At 44.4% G+C, this 18,792-nt stretch overlaps 1 long non-coding RNA gene across 2 annotated transcripts; it reads right to left on the bottom strand.

Moving 5' to 3' along the window:
• Positions 1-205: 205 nt before the first annotated feature.
• LOC129010317 (uncharacterized) lies at positions 206-11,943 on the bottom strand. Of its 2 annotated transcripts, XR_008492974.1 has the most exons (5): positions 10,834-10,920; positions 7,608-7,832; positions 6,894-7,061; positions 4,730-6,046; positions 206-383 (listed from the first exon to the last, which is right to left on the bottom strand). It is a non-coding gene; the product is annotated as an uncharacterized LOC129010317 (long non-coding RNA). The 2 variants fall into 2 exon arrangements; XR_008492973.1 differs by lacking the exons at positions 206-383; positions 10,834-10,920 and adding an exon at positions 11,891-11,943.
• Positions 11,944-18,792: the final 6,849 nt, after the last annotated feature.

Genomic DNA, 18,792 nt, shown 5'->3' on the forward strand with positions numbered 1-18,792 from the left:
TATCTGGTAGTGGACATTTTTTCCCCAGTGCTTGGTTCAGTGCCCAGCCCTCAGGGGTGCCTGATTAGTGTTTGGGGAATGAATGAATAACTGGGATGAGACAAAGGCAGATACAGGTGCCATGGGGCCTAATGCTTACATAAATATTGGCACTATCTCCAAGGAAAATAAATAAAAATTATGAATATAGAGTTGGATACAAGACCTCTGCATCGTGAGGGGTGTAGAGCTCAGGCTTCCTCAGCTCCCGCATCACTTCCCTGGGCGAGGGTGAAGGAGGTGCCTTGGTGGGGGTGCTTCTCAAATCCAGGCCTGTGCAGCGCATGCCACCCCACGGCCCAGAAGGAGCATCCAGGGGCACCCTCCATGATTGATAATTGGGGCTGGAGGGCAAATGAAGAAAAAGGAGCAAGGTGAGAAAGAAACAGCACATCGAAGCAGAAATCCTGACAGACCCCTGCCCTTTTTGCTAAGGGTGTTATCTCTGCCCCTAGAGTTTCAACTAAGTGTCTTTATCAAGGCTTATAAATTCCACCCTCCATGCAGCAACTCTTCCCACCACCGCCCCCTGCCCTGCAGCCCCTGCCATCCCTCCTCCTCCCCTCACTGCCTCCAAAATCAATTTTCAGCAAGAGCAGCAGGTTCGGAGCCATCTGGGGCTGCTGGCAGCCTCAGCAGGATCTAAGCAGCTCAGTCTGTTTCCCTTAAACCAGCCCCCGAGTTTCTCTGCCATCCCCAGCCTGGTCTTCCCCCTCTTCCCTCTTGCAAGGAGGAGGAGGAAGGGTTGGTTCCGGACCTAAGTGTTCTTCTCCTGAGGGGTCCCCCATCCCTGCAGGGCATCCCTGGGTGGGGTGTCAGAGTCCGGCTGTGCTGGCCCCAGGCAGCCAGACAGCAGTACGGGCCACTTCCCCACCTGTGGGGAAGGACGGATGCACTAATTGGCAGGCAGAGCACCGAGTGGAGGGAGCTGGAGCCGAGCCATGTTCGCAGAGATGCACTTTTCCTCACCTCAGCCTCATGGAAGCTGTGAGGCTCCATCTTGACAAAAGTGCCATTGCATACACAAGGCCATTGTGTTTGGGGGCAAGGAGCAAAAAGTAGAAACTCCTTGTTTTCCCTAGGCTTGAGAGAAGAGCTTTCCAGTCCGGAGCCCCTGGGAAGGAATATCCTGCAGAAGAGGGAGTCACACTAGAAGGTTTTGTGTGTGTGTTTGCTTTAGATATGGGGACCAGCCCAGGAGACTTCCTTCAGCTAAGCCTCTCGGCCACACCTCACACTTACCCCCGACACACACACAGATGTGCTTTCAGCTTTCACCTGCTTTCACAAGTGTTTCTTAGTCTTCTAGTTAGAAAAGAGTGATTTTAGGTGACTTCAATTGGGGTGAAGACTCCCCCACAATATGTCTTCGCCTCCTCCCTCACGCTGCCCCCCATCTCCTTCCAACCTTGTTCTTTAGTCCCCGTGTCCTTGGCCAGGCTGCCAGGCACTACCTCTTTCCTGCAGGCCACCAGTTGAAACAGAAAACACCCATAGTTAAATATGGCCCCAGGAAAACAGAGTTAAAGGAATATTAGGTACATAGTCTTTGCTTCTGGAACTTTCTCCAAGTGTCTAGTAGAGGCAAGACCTCAGCCCATATCACCTGAATAATGGACAGATGATCTTCCTATTTGGAACAGCCAAGAACAATATTCTCAAGAGTATTCTCGTGGGATGAAGTGTTGGGAGAGAGCAGCAGTGTCACGAATGAGCACTGGAACAGGAGACAGGAGACCAGAGTGCATGGACTGGCTCTGCCACTCTGTCTCTGACCTTGGGAAATTCCCACTTTGAACCTTGACGGCCTTCCCTGTAAAATAAGGAACTGGTCTTGACGATCATCTCACCATCAAGCAGAGTGCCAGCTGCAATGTGGGTGCTTGATCAATGCTTATTGAAACAGATGATCTTAGTCTGAGATTCTCGAATGGCAGAATCCCACCACAGTGCCTACCACACAGTAGGTAGTCAATAAAAGTGAATTTGTGTGAGTTAATTTTCATGTGACTACAGAAAACCAGTGCAGTGTGCTTGAATTAGGGATGTATTGTGCAATTCATAATCAGGGAGTTTGGGTGGTGCAGAGGGGTGATTCCAGGAACAGAGGTCCACAGACAGCCGTCTGTGAGAAGGGCTGAGAAGACCCTGGCACAGCTGGAGGGACAAACACACTCTCTTCATCCCACTCAGCCTCTTTCCTTGGCTCCCCTCCCTCATGGGAGTCTCCCTAACAGATACGCCCCAGGCAGAGGAGAAAAGATCACAACACCGGCCTGGACACCAGGGCTTTCAGAACCAGTGTGGGATGGGAACTCCCTTTTATGGTACAGTGGCCTCTGAGCAACGCTTCAGGGGAAAGCTGGGTGACCTCTGGATGCCCCCTCAGCTTGCCAGGACAGTTTTGACATTCCCATAGCGCAGGTGGGCTGGTTTGAGGGACCCAATACCAGCTATAGCCAAATTTCTGGAGAAACGGAAAGAACATTCATAGAGTTCAGTCTAGGGAATCTCAAGGGTCTTTTGAGAAAGGCTTTGGAGGAGGCAGCACTTGCCTGAGGGAAGGAGAATGAAAGGGAGGAATTGGCTGGGCAAATGGTCCAGGCCCAGGCTCAGTGAGCACAGGTGGATGGACTCCCTGAAATCCCCATCACCCACCCGCTGTGAGAACGATAGTGCTGCTCTGCACTGTAACTTCCAGGGGAGCAGGAGAGTCCTTCATCAAATTTGTCTTCCCTGCCTCCACATAGATGATTGCTACATTTGTGCGTATTATTATTATTATTATTATTATTATTATTATATTTTTTTGAGACAGAGTCTCACGGTGTAACCCAGGCTGGAGTGCAGTGGCGAGATCTTGGCTCACTGCAAGCTCCGCCTCCTCGGTTCAAGTGATTCTCCTCCCTCACCCTCCCGAGTAGCTGGGATTACAGGCGTCTGCCACCATGCCTGTAATTTTTTGTATTTTTAGTAGAGATGGGATATCACTATGTTGGTCAGGCTGGTCTCAAACCCCTGACCTTGTGATCAGCCCGCCTCGACCTTCCAAAGTGCTGGGATCACAGTCGTGAGCCACTGCGCCAGGCCTAATTTTTGTATTTTTAGTAGAGATGGGGTTCTCCATGTTGGCCAGGCTGGTCTCGAACTCCTGATCTCAAGTGATCCACCCACCTTGGCCTCCCAAAGTGCTGGCATTACAGGCGTGAACCACTGTGCCCAGCCCATTTGTGCCTTTTTAAAAATGGTTTTCCAATATATGTTGCCGAGGACACCATGCAATCCTGAGCACTTGAGCAGTGGAGAGGGAGCAGCAGGTCAGAATGGTGTGCTGGGCAGAGTGGAGAGTGAGGAAAGAGAAGAATCAAATGTGATGATGTTGCTCTGGTCGTAAGGTGTGGGGATATTTCCATTTCCAGAGCCTTGTTTAGGTTTAACTAATCATCATCTTTCATAATCACAGACCACTTTATGTTTTCAGAGCAGGCTGACACACAGAATGGTATTTTTTCCTTCACAAATTTTCTCTGCACAATAGACGAGGGGAATCTTATTATACTTATTTAAGAGATGAGAAACCTGAGAAAGACAGAGATCGTGATTAGCCCAAGCTTACTTGGTTAGGCAGCTAGGCAGTGGAGATGCAAGGCTAGGCTATACCCTTGTCTCTCTGTTTTCCAACTTCATGATTTTTGCCATGTAGCTTTGCCCCCTACACTACTGCTTATTATAAATATATGATATATATTTAAAAGATATAATTATTTTTATATGAGCAATTAAATATATATTTAATATTTATATGTTTAATCATTTAATATTTATATGTTCAAATATATTTAATATTTATATATTTAATTAATCTATTAAATATATATTAATAGATTATATATTATTAAATATATATAATCTATTAAATATAAATATATTTAATATTATACATTTATATATTTAATTAATTCGCTTTAGGAAAGTCTTCTGGTCCTAGGCCAGGAATTATCTTTGTAATTCTTTACTCTATTTGGATCATGTTTTTCTCTGTACATAGCATAGGATAAAAATGATGACAGCTAGCCAGCGTTTTTGAGTGCCTACGTATGTTATAACTAATACAGTCCTCCCAGGAGACAGGCCACATGGAAGGTTTCTGAAGTTAAACAAGCTCAAGGTCATACAGAGGGCATAGAGAGGAACAGGAGTTCATGGCCAGATCTTTCTGACTCCAAATGCCACACTGCCTGGCCTCTGGAACTTGACTGCCCCAGCACTCCTGTAGGGCCTGCCATCACTGAGGGTTTGCAAACCTCAGTCCAATACGGCTGCTGAATCCCCACCTGCACCATTCCATGTCCCATTTCAAATTCAATTATGGGCCCAGAGCTTTCCCTCTCTTTAATCCTACTTGTCTGTCCTAAGAACCAGGTGATCCCACTTGTCTGTCCTAAGAATCAGGTGGTTTTGGTAAAGGTGTTCAGAGACTATAAAGTCATGGCAGTTCAGTTCTCTATCTTAGCAGGCAGAGTACTAGGACAGGAAAGGGGCTCCGTAGGCCAGCATGTAGCCGTTACATATCCAAAGACCACCTCTGCCAACCCTAGGATCTCCTATGTAGAAAGTCTTATGAATGCCTCTGACAGTCAAAGTGGAGGGTGAGAAGCGCATCAATACCAGGGTACCATGACTGCCTTACCTTAGGCAGGTATATTCTCAGGACATTGGAATGCCCTGTGAAGTCCTCAAGGACTTGGGACACGATTGCTACTCCTTCTTCCCGGGGAGAGTCAGGGGAGAAAGCACAGGTTACTTCAGCAACTGTTAAGTAAGACACCCAAGTCTCCTTTAGAAAAAGTATTCTACTAAGTCAGATGTAGAGCTCCTCGATTAAAAAGAACAGAAAACTAATCCAATAAGTTATTTGCCATGAAGAAGGCTGCAAAGTCCATGAAAAATACTACTACATCTTTTCCTCACCACTAAAAAAGAGGGAGAAAAAAACCTTCACATGAGCTGACATGACATTGATTACCACTATAGGAATTTAGAACATGATCAGTTAGGAAGGGCTTGAACCTAAATCTAACCATGGATTATGATTCTGGATCTTGAAAAAGAAACCAGACTTCAAAGCAAAGGTTAAGAAATTTCTATCTTGGAGGGAGTAGCTCCCAATCTAAGGTTGCCTTTAGTTGTTTTAAGCATCTTATAAGATAGCTTTATCTCCCTGGTTTCTTAGTAAATTCCTTAAGGTCAGACACAATCTCTCAAATTTCTTTTGTGTCTCACATCTCACCAGCAAAATTCAAACCACAAACACAGAAGCAACTCCATACAGAGGCCTCTGTCTCTTTGAAAAGAAATAATGGCAATGACCAGGATGGTCTCAAACCCTCCACTCTCTGGGTCTTTGTTTTCTCACAGTAAGACGAAAATCTCTCTTCAAGCTCCCTCTGGGTCTAGGTAGGTTACTTCTCTGGAGAAAAGACATGTGGCATCAGAAAAAGAGCACTCAACTTAGAACCAGACAAGTCATTTGAATTCTTGCAGGATCACCTACTACTAAGCCTTTCTGTGCCTCAGTTTCTTTGCCTGTAAAAGGGAAAGATGATGCATGCCTTCCTTATTTCAAAGGGTTCTTGTAAAACATAATTCAGACAGCAAATGGGAAAAGAAACCATTGTAAATCATGGAGCTAAACTCATAGGGAAGTAGCTTTCTACAGTAGGATGAAGTAGTTGAATGGAGTTTTATATGCAGAGGATCCCACAAAGTTAAAAAAACTGCACAGAAAAAATAAAAAAAGGAGCGATTTCAGATGGCATGGCGTGGGAATGGGCAAGAAACATCTTCCACGTAAACAATGCAAGCTTTAGACTTCTTGGCTGTTAATTACACGAAGAGACCAAGAGACTTGTAAACCCATCTGCTGCATTGTAGATGATTCCATACGGTTGAAATCTGATTCTAGCTCTTGGAGAGTGGGTTAAGTAGATGGAATCAGGCAGGAGCACTGTGAATAAAACAATAGAAAGGCATATTTGTATTGTTCTTTACTATTTTCAAATCACTTATGCATATATTATTATCCCATTTCATCCTTATACACACGTGAAGTAAGTATGAGGTTCTTATTCTTCAAGTGAAGAAACTGAGACTCAGGGGAAGTAATTTGCTAAAAGTCACACAATTAATAAACAACTCCACCCAAACTCAGGTGTCCTGATCCAAAAGTCTCCGCTTCTTCCAAGTTTGAGAAAAATATTATGTGACTTATCTCAGTAGATTTATTGTGGGGGAAATGAAGCCGTCTTAGCTTTTTGGCAAAAGTGCACTTTGGTCTTCCTATTGCACCATCAAGCTTTGTTGCCTGCACTCCAAATCTTGAAAGTGTTTTAAAATATTAATGCTCATCATACAAATAGATTGCACCACAGATTGTAAAGATGCCTAGAATTAGTCCATGAATATAATGTCATGGAAGCACTATTGCCTTTGATCCTAAGCTTGTATCCCTGGGACCAGCCAAGCAAGGGGAGATGTGTACAGTTTGATCTGAATCTTGGATTTCTGGAGGAATCTTGGCGCCTATGTGTAAATGCAAGATTTGCCCCTAGGTATGGACATAGACCTGCAGCAGATCCCTATCCATTGGCTAGGATGCTTGAACAGGACATTGCTTTCTGGTATGCTATCATATCTCCATGTGTTTGAAGACAGTCACTGACCATACTATAGAAGTACCCTCTGTGTTCTGGGAAACATAAGGAGGAATAAATTGGTGCTTGGCTGAACATCAAAACAGGTCGTGAGGACAAGCCCAGCCTCATGCTTTCACTCTCCCTTGCCTCAGCACATACCTGTATCCCTCAAGAGTTAATTCTGTGGAAAGTTAGTGGTGGTTTGTCCTTTTGAACAAGAGGAATGACTCAAGATGAGCCAATGTTGTCATACTCTGTTAAATCCATTTCTCCTTAGATGTTGGACACTGAGTTGCAATCAAGATGGATTTAGGCAATGAGGACTCTCTGTTTTAAAAAATGCAACCACATAAATCAATTGACTTTGTTCAGTAGATTCACCTACTATGAGGCCAATCCCTATTCTTGTAAAATTTTCCCCCAATTTAGGGGTTTCTATACCTGGTTTACTGAGTGATATTTGGAAAATTACTCACACTCTCTGGTCTTGACCTCAAATTCTTGATTTCAAAGTATCTGGAGAATGACAAACGTGCCTACTTTTCCACTGAGGTTTCTATGAGAACTAATCAAGTATTGAGCAACTATTTTGAATTAGCTGTTTTAATTAGTAGAAGAGACCAGTGAGGGGTGTAATCCAAGAAATCATCTAATCCAGGAACAACTAAAGAAGCAAGAATCAACGAGGCATAGGATTCTATCATGTTTTCAATTTAGGACTGGACCTAACATGAGGCACGAAAATCATCTAAGACACAATTTTTTGCACCAGTGAATTTATAATCAAGCTGTGAAGATAATTCCTTAAGTGAGGTCTACAAAGAATAGGACTAATTGAATTCCACATTACAATTGTCTTGTAAAGTTATTTACTTATTCCAGTGGTTCTTCCATTGCTCCAGACATTTCTGGCATCCCCTTTAGTTTGTTGATGAACAAATTTGAAAGGGAGAGTTGGCACCCACTTCTCAGTAGGAAGAATCTCCTCCCCAATTCCTCCATTGCAAAGAATTTGGGCTGGGGTTAGATCAGAAAGCCCAGGTTATCAGCTTCTGGCTTCTGAAAAGAACACCTGCTTGCTTGGAGATATCAGGTGATCTAGGAGGAAAAATACAAAATGGAAAGGATTGGTTTCAGGAGACAATGGGAGCAGAGGATCAAAGGGTCTAGGAGGCACCAGCAGGCCTGAGAGTGGGTGAACCTCAGTGACACACACCTGGTGTCACTTTCTAATGGAGATTCCTGATTAGCAGAGTCAGAAAACATTTGGTAAATGGAGAGTACTATCTCTTCCTGTACAGCCTTCTGAACCATAAGCTGTGCAATTTGTCGTTCTGTGGGGGGTGTAGTGCCAGACCTTGTTTTGCAGATGGACAAACCCTTGGCTAAGCCCTAAAATCTGGGGGCTACCATTTATTTTGCTGATGACTTGAATCCCTCCCCCCCCCCACCCCCCCACCCCCCCCCCCCCCCGCTTTATTTTTCCAAGAAAGGCTGCTCTTTAAAGATTGACCTGATCAAGTTTCAGGAAAGTTCAGTCAACTCTTGATTCCCACTTTGGATAATAGCCTGGTTAAATTTTAATGTTAGGCTGCCCTGTATTCAATTCAATAGCCCACATATTTATTAAGTAACTACCCTGCAAAAGGACAGACATGCAGACATGCACCATAAAAGAGGAACCATGAATAATGCATGATGCTCACTCTCAGAGGCCTGATTCTCTAATAGTGGAGCTAAACAAATAACAACAACTGCAATAGAAGGCTGAACGTGTTAGCTATAGATGAAAAGTTCAAAGTCCTGGGGCATTTTAAACTGGGAGAGACCATATATGCACAGTGTTGGGTTAAGTAGGGAAGCCATGGCGTTATGACGTGGGAGTGACAGCTGAGATAAGTCTCAAAGGGTTCATAGAATTTTTCCAGTCAGAGATGAGTATGGTGGCCTTGAAGAAGTTGGTGGGGAGGCATGGGATATAACTGATACAAGAAGTTTGACTAAAAGTATGGAAAAAGGAATAGAGAAAGGTGTGCTTGAAAAAGTAGAGTGGGTACAGATTTTGGAGGCTCTGAATGCCAGGTTAAGTTTCTGGCACAAAGTAACGGGAAGTTGGGGAAGGCTTCTGAGCACAGGAATGGTCAGTGTTGTACCTTGGGAGAGTACTCTGCTAGCAGCAAATAGGGTAAACTGGAGGAGAAGAAATAGAAGAAGGCCATTGCAATGTCCTGGAAGAGGAGGTGTGAGTGCCTGCCTCAGCGAGGTGGCAATTAGGAAGGAGATGGTGCCAAGGGAGACATGGCAGAGAAACCTCCTCCACACATCCTCTCCAGTGCAATCCCTGGGTTAAATGACTCCTGACACAATGCTTTGAACAGCCAAATAGAATGGACTCTGGAACTGTCTTGTTTCTAATTTTGTGCCTTAATGACCAGTTGATAAAAACCATCTAATGCCTGACTTAAGGAAGGTCCCAAGTGCTGGGACCCTCTCTGATCACAGTCCTCTGGCTACTTACGCAGGATATTTTGCCTGTCTACATTTATGGGAGTCTTGTTTTCTACGCTATTTAATGTGCCCTTTTCTGAAAGATTATAGGAGAAGAAGCCAGATATTTGAGGTCAGAGGTTAGAGCTTGACGTAGAGGTAGAAGGAAAGGACGGAAATTTATAGAAAAACACAAAAGAATTTATTAAAGAAAAGAAATTTTCACTGGTTCAAAAAAGACAGCTAGGGCCAGGCGTGGTGGCTGACACCTGTAATCCCAGCATTTTGGGAGGCCAAGGCGGGTGGATCACCTGAGGTCAGGAGTTTGAGACCAACCTGGCCAACGTGGTGAAACCCAGTCTCTACTAAAAATACAAAAAAATAGCTGGGCGTGGTGGCACGTGCCTGTAATCTGAGGCAGGGGAATTGCTTGAACCAAGCAATCAGAGGTTGCAGTGAGCCAAGATTGCGCCACTGCACTCCAGCCTGGCGACAGAGTAAGACTCCGTCTCAAAATACAAACAAACAAAAAAAGACAGCTAGGGGTCCTGGACCATCCAGAAATATAGACACAACATCCAAGATAATGGGTATACCAACTGATTTTCTCTATTAGAGAATTTTCCAATGATGGACATACATTGCAAGATGATTCCACAGGGAAAAAGGATGTATGTCTGTGTGTGTGTGTGTGTGTGTGTGTGTGTGTGTACGTAAACATTTGCAAAAAGCTGTTACCAAAGTTTGTTGCTATTTAGCTCACCATTTCTGATTACACAGCAACCCCCAAGAGGTTCCCTTCCCCCACTACCCTTGAGAGAATTAAATTGTTTTAGCTCCAAGACGGTAACATAAGCATCTGCCCATCTATCTCCAGTGACTTATTCACTATGACCTCTCCTTCAACCTGCAGCTCAAGGAGTCTCTGAAACATAAATATTTAGGTCAAGAAAAAGAGAGGAATTTATTTAATATAGTGGACTTTTTTCATTGTGCTCAGTGAATGTCTCCATGCCTAGTGCCTGTGCTATCAGAGGTTTATACGATTTAGAAAAAGCAATGTTCACTGCCACCTCAGACAAACCTTGACACATCGGTGGCTTAATGTTATTGCAAACATTTGTTTCTTGCTGACATTGAAGTCCAATAACCGGTGGGTCAAGAGGGCTCTCTGTCTCAGAGCTCTACCATCTGGTACATGTGCCATCTAAGGCCACTGTGGTGGAGGAAGAAAGAGCTGAAGGATCTTGCAGGCTGTCTGTAAGGGACATGCTTCACGCAGCTTATCTCACTGTGCTTATTTCATTAGCCAGAAGTCAGCAAGTGGAGGCTCCAACCTCATACAAGGGAGGCTGGGCATCCAGAAGAGCACATGGATCTTTGGTGCTGCAGAGCTTTTGCTCAAGGGCTTCCTAGTGGCCATGTGACACCCAGAGGATCTGTTGGCCACATTGACTAGCTCCACCCCAACGCTGCCCTTGGGCTTCCAGCATGCATTGCACCTCCGCCCCCCAACTGTGTGGTTAGGAGAAAGACTGCAAATGTCCTGTTAAAACCCATGATAAAAGATATTGCCAAGTCCTGGATGTGGGATGAGGACGAGAATTCTCACCATGGGGTCTGCACTCTTGACTTTGGTTGTAGGGGGAGGGGAAGCAGAGGAGAAAGAGAGAGACAGAGACAATGGGAAGTGAAGAATGCACAAGCAGCTGAAACATTGCCTCATTGTGTTCCCAGATTCTGATACTGCATCACTGGCTTCCAGAGCTCCTGTGTGACCTCACTGGATTCCAGTCTCTATATTTGTTCACCATCAGTGCCTCTTACTGTAAATAATTGAAAGGAATATAATAGGGTGAGAATTATTGTTGCCTCCCCCTTTCGCCTTTCCTAAAATCTTTTTATATCAGAGGGGTCTGGCCCCAGCCACTCCTAGCTCTATAATTAGTTCTGGGAGCTGCGAGGACTGAGATTTAGCTAATGACATTTCACAGTTCAATCTTGAAGTACCTCAGGCTTTGTGATCTTTTTTGAAGCAAAGAGCTAGGGCTACAGATGAACCTGGGTAATTTGCACTAATAATACGTCAGTCTGTCAGCAGATTCCTAAATTTTACAAATAAGTGAGTGAACCCCACAGGCTGATGTGCCAGTCAGAGGGTCCTTCCCAGCCTTCATGCTCCCAAAGTAGATGAGAGTGGGTTTGGTTTCATTAGTCACAGCTGGTGGGTTTTCATTATCTTAATTCTGTCATGTCTGCCTTGGCCATCATTGAGCCACACACATCTTCAGGCAAAGTATTCTCTGCCTTGAGACACACTAGTTCTTGAAGTGCTCTAGACTGCAAGAGAACCTGAGGCCCCTCACAGAGCCTTTGGAGCACATGGCTATGAGGCCTGGGCACACAGCGAGATATGTGGTTGTCACTATCACCCAGTGCAAAAACACTCAGAGGGGCTCATAAGAATCCTGTCTTCAGAAACTGAGGCCCCAAGACATTTAATGACTTGCAAGTCTGTTCTTTCCTGTCCATCCTCTCTCTTCTCTAGCACACTTCCCCACTCTCTCTCTCTCTGGAAATTACCTAGATTCCCTCTCTTGGCCTCCAGACGGGTCAATATTTCCCTGCTTTTGCACATACCCTTACCTCTGATATCGTGCCCTTCTCACCTTGTTCTGCTGAACTTCCTCTCTAAGGCCCAGTGCAATCACTTCTCATCTTTGAAGTCTCCTTGACTTTGTCCTTTTGAAACTGAGTTTTCACTCCTTCTTTTATGCTGTCATAGCCTCTTATGCTTAGCTTTATTTCAGCAATAATCACACTGTGATATAACAGTGTATTAACTGTCTTTCTCCATCACGCTACAAGCTTGAGGGAATGCACTCTATCATCCTCATCTTAGTATCATCAGAGCCCGGGTGCTTTAGACGCATAGTAGATAATCAATACAAGTTTTGTGAGTGAATAAGTATAAAAGTGTTGACCCTTTCCCTATGCACAAAGATAACTTTAAGACTGAGAAAGACAACAAATGTAGAATGCTTGGGATGCTTTAGAAAAAGCAGGGGTTGGGGGGTCACTAATCAAATATTATTTTGAGACTTCGAGTCTCCATTTGTCCTTATCTCCCAGGACACACTGTGAGGACAGGCAATTGCAGTTTCATGCAAGGCCCTCCACCTTTCTTCTGCTGTTTACACTGGATCAGAAGGTGGGGCAAGAGTCTGATTGCTGGGGTATTTGCAGGGCTGCTGTAAAATAAAACAGTCTCCATGGCTGAGAAGCCCTGCGGCCAGGGTGAGCCACACTTCACCTCGTCCTGAAGCTATTGTGCTTGGATATTAATAGCCCCAGGCAGTGTTGTCTGTGTGGGCAAGTGCTGCTTTTTCCGAGCTGTGTAAGCCCCCCATCTCCCAGAGACAAAGTGCTCCACAAATAACTGCAGCATGTTCTGAATTCCTCTGGGCAGGGAGCTTTGGGGATAATTAGCAAGGCAAGGAGGAGCAGGGGTTTAGACAGAGCACCCATCACCAACAGCTCCTGGCAGCCCGCAGCTTGGGGTGGGGAGTGGGTCAGGGCTAGAGTGCAAGGAGCCTGCGTAGGTAGAAAGGGTCAGCTCTTCTGGATTTCAAGCCGGCCTCTAAAAGAAGCCAGCTGGAGATCTCAAGCAAATCACTGAAATTCGTTCAGTCCTCCTTCTTCTGGATTGGGGTTCTGCTTATTTCATAGCTTGTTTTGATGAGCAAATTGAAGAAAATCTTGTGAGGGGCATTTATAGATTGCAAAATAATATATCAATTTCAGGGAAAACGATGATAATGGTGATGAGGATGGTAGTGGCTTGTTAGGAGAGCATGTCCTAGAAAAAATAGTGGGTCCTCTTCATGGTGACCATCTCTGGAAATCAGTAAGGAATAGGAACTAGGAATGGGGTTTGCACTCTGTTTTCACACGCCTCTCTCCAGGCCCAATGTCTTAGACCTCCCTGAACACAGCGACCCCACCCACACTTGGCAGAAGCTTCACACCTTCTCTAGAGGAAGCCTTTCTTTTACTCCTACACACACATTTTTTTTTAATAGGGTCTCACTCTGGTTGCCCAGGCTGGAGAGCAGTGGTGTGATCATAGCTCACTGTAGCCTTGATCTCCCTGGCTCAAGCGATCCTCCCATTCTCCCACCTCAGCCTCCCAAGTAGCTGGGTCCACCGGTGTGTGCCATCATGCTAGACGAACTTTTTTTTTTTTTTTTGTAGAGACAGGGTTTCCCTATGTTGCCCAGGCTGATCGCGAACTTCTGGGCTCAAGCTATCCTCCTACCTCTGCCTCCCAAAGGGCTGGGATTACAGGTGTGAGCTACTGAGCCCAGCCCACAACCTTTTTTTTTTTTTTTTTTTTTTTTGACTAGTAGGAACATTTTTCACTAAGAACTAGTTCAAAAGAAATCTTTTAGAAAAATTGTGATTAAACGGATCTCTCTGTACTTCATACCATTCTTTTTCTCTGTGTCTACTGGGCCAGATTGACATTTGCCCACTTCCTAGGTATGTAACCTTGGGAAGTGACTTCATGTCTTTGTCCCTCAGTTTCCTCATCTGTGAAATGTCCCGAATAATATCTATACATGGCAGTGGGAAGAGTGCCTGGTCTTTGGTAAGAGCTCAGTTGATGCCGACTGACAGTGTACACCTTCCCCCATCACCTGAGTTGATACAGTCCTATTGCCTTTTAGGAGGTCTGGTGTTGATTTTTGCAGTGGAGTAACTCAGAGTGACATGGATCTCCTGACTACTCCACTTGAAGGAACTAAAAGGAATGGGAGAGAACCAGGCCCTCTGCCGAGCCCTGCTTAGTGGAGCCTTCACTCTGACAAACGAGAAGCAGAAGGAGCTCAATGGCCCATGAGTGCACTCACACATCTCATTGAGGAAGAGCCTCAAGGTTCCTGTTCCTGGGGAACAAAGAGCATTAGGCATGCACGAGTTTCCTAAGTTTTCCTTAACAAAGGGCCTCTGACAGGGCAGCCTAAACAATGGGAATTTATTGTCTCACAGTTCTGGAGGCTGAAACCTGAGATCAAGGCGTAGGCAGGATCATGCTCCCTCTGAAGGGGCTGGGAAGGGTCTGTTCCAGACCTCTCTTCTAGCTTCTGGGAGTTCCTTGGCTTTTAGTGGCATAACTCCAACCTTCACACGCGTTCTCCCTGATTGCATACACTTCCCCATGTCTAAATTTTCCCATTTTATAAGGACCCCTGTCATATTGAATTAGGATCCATCCTAATGGACTCATTTTAACTTGATTACCTCTGTAAAGACCCCATCTCCAAATAATGTCATATTCTGAGGTAGTGAGAATTAGGACTCCAACATATTGGTTTTGGGAGACATGATTTAGCCCATTACAGGGATGCCATCCCCTGGACCCTCATTTTGCCAAAAAAAAAAAAAATAGAATCTTACAGGAAGGATGGACTCTCCCGTGTTATAGACAAAGAAACTGAATCCTGAGAGGTTAATGAAAAAGAAGCAAGTATGAAGTCTCAGGTCTCCAGACTAGAATTCACAGACAGAAAGAGCCCCCACTTTTGCTGTGGACCTCAGCATGCTCTCCACACCTGAGTGCATTTGATCACCTGAGGAGCTGGATGGAATTCAGATTTCTCCTGTTGTACACTACCCCTAGTGAGTCAGGAACTCTGGGGATAGGACTTAGATACATATTAAACAGGCCCACCAGGTAACTTCCTGCTCACTATGGTTCCAGAAACTTCCCCCTGGTATATAGGTAGTGGATCAGGGTCTTATCAGTGGCATAGATTGGAAATCAGAGTGAAACAGGGGAGATTAGAGGCAGCTGTGGCTCCCGGGGCCGCCTGTTGGATTCCAGCATCTGGTTGCATGAGAAGCCGAGTTCAGGCCTGCAGCAAAGCCCTAGATATTTTCCACTGCCACATTTTCTTGGTGGCATAAGAATGACAACTATGTGCAGTGACTGTGACCACAGATTTGAACTGAGGTTGGAAGAGTGTGGGAATTTTAGAACTAGACACCCTCTGCTGATGAACCCTTTTGGCCTCAGCTTTTGGGGGTCCCCTCCTCGGAGCTAAGCTAAGGCTGTAGAGGAACTCGGGTGTATCACAGGAGCCTGTTGATCCAGTGCTAGGTTTTTATTCTGAAAATTACCCTTTGTATTTGTGTGAGTACCTGTATAATGGGTATAAAATGATTTGTTGCATCTGAAGAAGAACCCGTCCAAGTGGATCATTCTGGGAAAGACAAATAAGGATGCTCAGGCATGTTCAGATACCTGCATCTGGAAAAGTAGACAATGAGGATGATCACTTGGCTCTGGACAAAAAAGGACGAGGGCTACTTTAACTTGATCCGCCAGGATCTCTAACTCCAAAGCAACAACGCTGCCTTGGGGAACTCCCCTGTCTAGCACCTTTTATGGCTAGGCTTCCATATTTCAGGATCAAAGCAGGCATACAGGAGAGAGTCAGCTGATGTCTTGCACAATAATATAGCTGTTTTCTGTCGTTGTAGAAGCTTATAATTCCCTACAGGGAGATTAGCTCCATTTTACTGAGAAACAATCTGCTAGGTATACAAGGCATACAGTAGGATGCTCCCTCTACTAATAGAATCAGGTGGAACTCTACCGACATAGTCAGAACTTTGGTGTGGAGAATCCAAGGCAAAGGAGAGACCAAATTGCACTGGCCTTGGGAAGCTGCATCCCTTTGCTTTTGTGTCTGTCTTCCTTTCACTTTGGGGGAAGTGGTAAAAACATTTAACTTTTCTAATGATGTGTGACTTTTCAATGCAGAACTAGTAGGAGGAAATGACTATGGGACTCAAAGCTTCTTTGGAGGAATAATAGAGTGGATAACCCATGCATGAGTGGCAAGGAGGAGCTGCCTGCATCTGTGCCAGGCTGGCTGTGGAGGGTACGGAGCAATGCCAGCATCTCTTAAGAAACTGCCTCACTGTGTCATCTCTGGGATGGACTGTTTCATGATACCAGACATTTGCCATGTGTTCTGTTGTCAAAGAGATGCATTAATAACAATAGTTAACCAGGATTGTTTTTGTTTAGGTGTGAATGGTCCGTTAATTTTCTGACATGCACAGTCATAGTGATTTTTTTAGAAGTACCAGAAGAAAGCCCAGAATAATCTCTGATTTACATATACAGAGCTGTTTGCTCAAAGACACACTATGGATTTCCCATGCAATTTCAACTGCAACAGAACAGTGGGGAAAGAGACAATAATTGGTATCATTTCTGTCTTATAGGCAGAAAAATCAAGGTTCCATTTCTTGCTGTGTAGGTCCGTAGAAGTGGAAACAGAACTGTACTCTCTAGCATCTGTGTCCACCCTTCTAGGTCTTGGGCTCCAATCAAGGATAAACTGCAACAAAAATGAGGTACATTGGTCACCGGGAAGCAGTTTCCAAAAACGATCACTCTAGGACTCTGATTAAAGGAAGGTTATTGTTGTCACTGTTGTCGCTTTTAAAAATGTGATTATCAGAAGACAGGATGCTCACGTATCTAGGTTAGATGAGGCAGAGTCCAGAGGTGGGTTGTGGGGGAGGGTGGGATTAAATAACTTTTCCTGCGGTCTCTGGATCCTCTTACTCCACCATTCAGAATACAGAAGTATCCAAACCTTAGTGACCGCAGCCCCCTGAACGCTCATCATTAACATGATTAATCAGCGGGAATGCCTGTAGTCTTGTTTAGAACAGGGCCAAGCAAAGTGATTGATTGTTATCATTATCAGTAGCACTATTTGCAATTAGTAGTAATTGCATGCTCATCTTTGGAGATCTTTTGGAGGTAATTGAATCACGCCACTTAAGAATTCAGTCCCTCCTGTTCTCCCTCTTTCTTTTTTTTCCTCCATCCTCACCCCATGCCTGGAAAGCAAAGACAAGGCAGTTACATATTAATCAGGTCATTATGCTTCATTGAGATTTATGAAATAAAGTGTTCAAATACATGGTCACATGTTAGCTCTTCAGCATCTTTGCTATTGAGTAGCAGGCATATGCTTAACTCTTAGGGTTCCAGGTCAATTATTGGTTATGAACTTCCTACTTCTAGGAATATACTAGGTCTTTAATCGAGAACCATAAGCTGAAAAGATTTAACCCACAAGGTAACATGGAACTCACCTACATGTGTGGATGTGTGGATGAACCAGATTTGAAATTCTGAACTCTGGGCTCTTAGGCCAATACTCTTCCTGGAGCACCTTGCTACTTTTGCAAAATGATGCTCCAAGTCATTCACAGCACGTCGGCACAATCCTTCAACGTGTCCCTCTGTCACCAGCACCCTGGATGGCAAGCAGGATGTATTAACAGTATCTGTATTAACAACTTGATTACCTTTCCTATCAGGCATAGTCTGCTTTGAGAACCAACTTCTTCCTTACTAGCCCACTGATCAATAAGTACTTACTGAACACCTACTGTTTGCTTCCGCCTGAAAACATGTTTGGCACACCTACGGGGCATTAGGCATTATGCTGTATCCTAGAGCTATGAAGTTAATAAGACTCAGTCTCTTCCCATGCCAAGAATGCAAAGAGACAAGGACAAGCACATAGGTATGAACAAAGGCAAGTGCAATATGCATGGATGTGCCTGAAGATGAGCTACTTTAATAGTGTTATGTTAGAAACAGCTAAATCTACAAAAGTAGACAGTTTAATTAATTTCTGCCATAGATATATTTATTAGTGTCAGCTGTGTCCCAGCACTGTACTAATTACTGGTAGTATAATACAAATGTAGTCTCTGCTGTTTCCCTCATGTATGTTATATTCTAGTAAAGAGACAGATCTCTTTACGAGTTCTTGAGAGAGGGCTGCAGAAGCCAACCTCTGGAACTGATGAAAAATGAACACCTAATGACCCAATTACTTAAGAATTTACTACAAAATAGGACTTACATAAGTAATAATAAACCTGTTTAATAATAACTAAGCATTCAAATTTATTTTGAAGAAAGATGAAACTACACAACACATTTAAATAAATGTGAACATCAAGGTTTAGCAAGGTGTAGATTGTGTTTGTCCCTTTTTTTTTTTTTTTTTTTTTTAGAGGAGTCTCACTCTGTTGCCCAGGCTGGAGTGAAGTGGTGCAATCTCGGCTCACTGCAAGCTCCGCCTCCCGGGTTCACACCATTCTCCTGCCTCAGTCTCCTGGGTAGCTGGGACTACAGGCACCCACCACCACGACCGGCTAATTTTTTTTTTTTTTTTTTTGTAGTTTTAGTAGAGATGGGGTTTAGTAGAGATGGGGTTTCACCCATGTTAGCCAGGATGGTCTCAATCTCCTGACCTCGTGATCTGCCCGCCTTGGCCTCCCAAAGTGCTGGAATTACAGGCGTGAGCCACCTCACCTGGCCTATTTGTCCCTCTTCACGTTATCTTTTCTTTATTTGTTTGTTTGTTTTGAGATAGAGTGGTGACATGATCATGGCTCACTACAACATCTGCCTCTCAAGTTCATGCGATTCTCATGCCTTAGCCTCCTGAGTAGCTGGGGTTAC

Source organism: Pongo pygmaeus, chromosome 10 (genome assembly GCF_028885625.2).
Source record: "Pongo pygmaeus isolate AG05252 chromosome 10, NHGRI_mPonPyg2-v2.0_pri, whole genome shotgun sequence".
Taxonomy (NCBI): Eukaryota; Metazoa; Chordata; class Mammalia; order Primates; family Hominidae; genus Pongo; species Pongo pygmaeus.